Genomic DNA, 6,404 nt, shown 5'->3' with positions numbered 1-6,404 from the left:
GAAAAAGCTAAAAATTGTTTCCGTGCACAAACGAGTCAAGAATGAATCTACAAGTTGATTCCAATTTCAAACAACCGAATGAAGCTACAAGTATTTTCCGTTTCAAACGAGTCTGGAATGAAGTACAAGTTGTTTCCAACTTCAATCTAGTCACATAATAAAGCTACAAGTTGTTTTCAAGCTCAAACGCGTCGAGAATGAAACTACAAGTTGATTCCAATTTCAAACAACCCAAAATTGAAACTACAAGTTGTTTTCAACTTCAAACAGTCTGGAATAAGCTACAAGTTGTTTCCAACTTCAATCTAGTCAATCATAAAGCTACAAGTTGTTTTCAAGCTCAATGAGTCAAAAATGAAACTACAAGTTAATTCCAATTTAAAACAACCGAAAATGAAGCTACAAGTAATTTTCAGTTTCAAACGAGTCTGGAAAGCTACAAGTTGTTTCCAACTTCAATTATCAATAATAAGCTACAAGTTATTTTTCAAGCTCAAACGAGTCAGAATAAAACTACAAGTTGATTCCAATTTCAAACAACCAAAAATGAAACTACAAGTTGTTTTCCACTTCAACGAGTCTGGAATAAGCTGCAAGTTGTTTCCAACTTCAATCTAGTCAATAATGAAGCTCCAAGTGGGTTACACAGCTCAAACGATTCAAAAATAATACTACAATTTGATTCCAATTTCAAACAACCGAAAATGAAGCTACAAGTTGTTTTCAACTTCAAACGAGTCTGGAATGAAGCTACAAGTTGTTTCCAACTTCAATATAGTCAATAATAAGCTACAAGTTGATTTCAAGCTCAAACGAGTCAACAAAAAAACAAAATGAACTACAAGTTGATTCCAATTTCAAACAACCAAAAATGAACTACAAGTTGTTTTCAACTACAAACGAGTTCGAACCAAAATGAAGCTACAAGTGTTTTCAGTTCAAACGAGTCTGGAATGAAGCTACAAGTTGTTTCCAACTCAATCTAAGTCAATAATAAAGCTACAATTGTTTTAAAGCTCAAACGAGTCAAGAATGAAACTACAAGTTGATTCCAATTTCAAACAACCAAAATGAACTACAAGTTGTTTTCAACTTCAAACGAGTCTGGAATGAAGCTACAAGTGGTTTCCAACTTCAATCTAGTCAATAATAAGCTACAAGTTGATTTACAGCTCAACGAGTCAAGAATGAAACTACAAGTTGATTCCAATTTCAAACAACCAAAATGAAACTACAAGTTGTTTTCAACTTCACAACGAGTCTGGAATTAAGCTTCAAGTGTTTCAACTTCAATCTAGTCAATAATAAGCTCCAGTGTTTCAAGCTCAAACGATTCAAGAATAATACTACAAGTTGATTCCAATTTCAAAACAACCGAAAATGAAGCTACAAGTTGTTTTCAACTTCAACGAGTCTGGAATGAAGCTACAAGTTGTTTCCAACTCAATCTAGTCAATAATAAAGCTACAAGTTGATTTCAAGCTCAAACGAGTCAAGAATGAAACTACAAGTTGATTCCAATTTCAAACAACCGAAAATGAAACTACAAGTTGTTTTCAACTTCAAACGAGTCTGGAATGAAGCTACAAGTTGTTTCCAACTTCAATCTAGTCAATAATAAAGCTACAAGTTGATTTCAAGCTCAAACGAGTCAAGAATGAAACTACAAGTTGATTCCAATTTCAAACAACCGAAAATGAAACTACAAGTAATTTTCAGTTTCAAACGAGTCTGGAATGAAGCTACAAGTTGTTTCCAACTTCAATCTAGTCAATAATAAAGCTACAAGTTGTTTTTTAGCTCAAACGCGTCGAGAATGAAACTACAAGTTGATTCAAATTTCAAACAACCAAAAATGAAGCTACAAGTTGTTTCCAACTTCAATCTAGTCAATAATGAAGCTAAAAATTGTTTCCGTGCACAAACGAGTCAAGAATGAAGCTACAAGTTGATTCCAATTTCAAACAACCGAAAATGAAGCTAAAAGTAATTTTTAGTTTCAAACGAGTCTGGAATGAAGCTACAAGTTGTTTCCAACTTCAATCTAGTCAATAATAAAGCTAAAAGTTGATTTCAAGCTCAAACGAGTCAAGAATAAAACTACAAGTTGATTCCAATTTCAAACAACCAAAAATGAAACTACAAGTTGTTTTCAATTTCAAATGAGTCTGGAATTAAGCTGCAAGTTGTTTCCAACTTCAATCTAGTCAATAATGAAGCTCCAAGTGGTTTACAAGCTCAAACGAATCAAAAATAATACTACAATTTGATTCCAATTTCAAACAACCAAAAATGAAGCTACATGTTGTTTTCAATTTCAAACGTGTTTGGAATTAAACTACAACTTGTTTCCAACTTCAATCTAGTCAATAATGAAGCTAAAAGTTGTTTTCGGGGCTCAAACGAGTCAAGAATGAAAGTACAAGTTGATTCGAATTTCAAACAACCAAAAATGAAGCTACAAGTTGTTCAATCTAGTCAATAATGAAGCTAAAAATTGTTTCCGTGCACAAACGAGTCAAGAATGAATCTACAAGTTGATTCCAATTTCAAACAACCGAAAATGAAGCTACAAGTAATTTTCAGTTTCAAACGAGTCTGGAATGAAGCTACAAGTTGTTTCCAACTTCAATCTAGTCAATAATAAAGCTACAAGTTGTTTTCAAGCTCAAACGCGTCGAGAATGAAACTACAAGTTGATTCCAATTTCAAACAACCAAAATTGAAACTACAAGTTGTTTTCAACTTCAAACTAGTCTGGAATAAGCTACAAGTTGTTTCCAACTTCAATCTAGTCAATCATAAAGCTACAAGTTGTTTTCAAGCTCAATCGAGTCAAAAATGAAACTACAAGTTAATTCCAATTTAAAACAACCGAAAATGAAGCTACAAGTAATTTTCAGTTTCAAACGAGTCTGGAATGAAGCTACAAGTTGTTTCCAACTTCAATCTAGTCAATAATAAAGCTACAAGTTGTTTTCAAGCTCAAACGAGTCAAGAATGAAACTACAAGTTGATTCCAATTTCAAACAACCAAAAATGAAACTACAAGTTGTTTTCAACTTCAAACGAGTCTGGAATTAAGCTGCAAGTTGTTTCCAACTTCAATCTAGTCAATAATGAAGCTCCAAGTGGTTTACAAGCTCAAACGATTCAAAAATAATACTACAATTTGATTCCAATTTCAAACAACCGAAAATGAAGCTACAAGTTGTTTTCAACTTCAAACGAGTCTGGAATGAAGCTACAAGTTGTTTCCAACTTCAATATAGTCAATAATAAAGCTACAAGTTGATTTCAAGCTCAAACGAGTCAAGAATGAAACTACAAGTTGATTCCAATTTCAAACAACCAAAAATGAAACTACAAGTTGTTTTCAACTTCAAACGAGTCTGGAATGAAGCTACAAGTTGTTTCCAACTTCAATCTAGTCAATAATAAAGCTACAAGTTGATTTCAAGCTCAAACGAGTCAAGAATGAAACTACAAGTTGATTCCAATTTCAAACAACCGAAAATGAAACTACAAGTAATTTTCAGTTTCAAACGAGTCTGGAATGAAGCTACAAGTTGTTTCCAACTTCAATCTAGTCAATAATAAAGCTACAAGTTGTTTTCAAGCTCAAACGCGTCGAGAATGAAACTACAAGTTGATTCAAATTTCAAACAACCAAAAATGAAGCTACAAGTTGTTTCCAACTTCAATCTAGTCAATAATGAAGCTAAAAATTGTTTCCGTGCACAAACGAGTCAAGAATGAAGCTACAAGTTGATTCCAATTTCAAACAACCGAAAATGAAGCTAAAAGTAATTTTTAGTTTCAAACGAGTCTGGAATGAAGCTACAAGTTGTTTCCAACTTCAATCTAGTCAATAATAAAGCTAAAAGTTGATTTCAAGCTCAAACGAGTCAAGAATAAAACTACAAGTTGATTCCAATTTCAAACAACCAAAAATGAAACTACAAGTTGTTTTCAATTTCAAATGAGTCTGGAATTAAGCTGCAAGTTGTTTCCAACTTCAATCTAGTCAATAATGAAGCTCCAAGTGGTTTACAAGCTCAAACGAATCAAAAATAATACTACAATTTGATTCCAATTTCAAACAACCAAAAATGAAGCTACATGTTGTTTTCAATTTCAAACGTGTTTGGAATTAAACTACAACTTGTTTCCAACTTCAATCTAGTCAATAATGAAGCTAAAAGTTGTTTTCGGGGGCTCAAACGAGTCAAGAATGAAAGTACAAGTTGATTCGAATTTCAAACAACCAAAAATGAAGCTACAAGTTGTTCAATCTAGTCAATAATGAAGCTAAAAATTGTTTCCGTGCACAAACGAGTCAAGAATGAATCTACAAGTTAATTCCAATTTCAAACAACCGAAAATGAAGCTACAAGTAATTTTCAGTTTCAAACGAGTCTGGAATGAAGCTACAAGTTGTTTCCAACTTCAATCTAGTCAATAATAAAGCTACAAGTTGTTTTCAAGCTCAAACGCGTCGAGAATGAAACTACAAGTTGATTCCAATTTCAAACAACCAAAATTGAAACTACAAGTTGTTTTCAACTTCAAACTAGTCTGGAATAAAGCTACAAGTTGTTTCCAACTTCAATCTAGTCAATCATAAAGCTACAAGTTGTTTTCAAGCTCAATCGAGTCAAAAATGAAACTACAAGTTAATTCCAATTTAAAACAACCGAAAATGAAGCTACAAGTAATTTTCAGTTTCAAACGAGTCTGGAATGAAGCTACAAGTTGTTTCCAACTTCAATCTAGTCAATAATAAAGCTACAAGTTATTTTCAAGCTCAAACGAGTCAAGAATGAAACTACAAGTTGATTCCAATTTCAAACAACCAAAAATGAAACTACAAGTTGTTTTCAACTTCAAACGAGTCTGGAATTAAGCTGCAAGTTGTTTCCAACTTCAATCTAGTCAATAATGAAGCTCCAAGTGGTTTACAAGCTCAAACGATTCAAAAATAATACTACAATTTGATTCCAATTTCAAACAACCGAAAATGAAGCTACAAGTTGTTTTCAACTTCAAACGAGTCTGGAATGAAGCTACAAGTTGTTTCCAACTTCAATCTAGTCAATAATAAAGCTACAAGTTGTTTTCAAGCTCAAACGCGTCGAGAATGAAACTACAAGTTGATTCAAATTTCAAACAACCAAAAATGAAGCTACAAGTTGTTTCCAACTTCAATCTAGTCAATAATGAAGCTAAAAATTGTTTCCGTGCACAAACGAGTCAAGAATGAAGCTACAAGTTGATTCCAATTTCAAACAACCGAAAATGAAGCTAAAAGTAATTTTAGTTTCAAACGAGTCTGGAATGAAGCTACAAGTTGTTTCCAACTTCAATCTAGTCAATAATAAATCTAAAAGTTGATTTCAAGCTCAAACGAGTCAAGAATAAAACTACAAGTTGATTCCAATTTCAAACAACCAAAAATGAAACTACAAGTTGTTTTCAATTTCAAATGAGTCTGGAATTAAGCTGCAAGTTGTTTCCAACTTCAATCTAGTCAATAATGAAGCTCCAAGTGGTTTACAAGCTCAAACGAATCAAAATAATACTACAATTTGATTCCAATTTCAAACAACCAAAAATGAAGCTACATGTTGTTTTCAATTTCAAACGTGTTTGGAATTAAACTACAACTTGTTTCCAACTTCAATCTAGTCAATAATGAAGCTAAAAGTTGTTTTCGGGGCTCAAACGAGTCAAGAATGAAAGTACAAGTTGATTCGAATTTCAAACAACCAAAAATGAAGCTACAAGTTGTTCAATCTAGTCAATAATGAAGCTAAAAATTGTTTCCGTGCACAAACGAGTCAAGAATGAATCTACAAGTTGATTCCAATTTCAAACAACCGAAAATGAAGCTACAAGTAATTTTCAGTTTCAAACGAGTCTGGAATGAAGCTACAAGTTGTTTCCAACTTCAATCTAGTCAATAATAAAGCTACAAGTTGTTTTCAAGCTCAAACGCGTCGAGAATGAAACTACAAGTTGATTCCAATTTCAAAAAACCAAAATTGAAACTACAAGTTGTTTTCAACTTCAAACTAGTCTGGAATTAAGCTACAAGTTGTTTCCAACTTCAATCTAGTCAATCATAAAGCTACAAGTTGTTTTCAAGCTCAATCGAGTCAAAAATGAAACTACAAGTTAATTCCAATTTAAAACAACCGAAAATGAAGCTACAAGTAATTTTCAGTTTCAAACGAGTCTGGAATGAAGCTACAAGTTGTTTCCAACTTCAATCTAGTCAATAATAAAGCTACAAGTTGTTTTCAAGCTCAAACGAGTCAAGAATGAAACTACAAGTTGATTCCAATTTCAAACAACCAAAAATGAAACTACAAGTTGTTTTCAACTTCAAACGAGTCTGGAAT

Source organism: Daucus carota, chromosome 1 (genome assembly GCF_001625215.2).
Source record: "Daucus carota subsp. sativus chromosome 1, DH1 v3.0, whole genome shotgun sequence".
NCBI lineage: Eukaryota > Viridiplantae > Streptophyta > Magnoliopsida > Apiales > Apiaceae > Daucus > Daucus carota.
The sequence above is the reverse complement of the archived record's forward strand: the minus strand, read 5'-3'. Positions refer to the sequence as shown.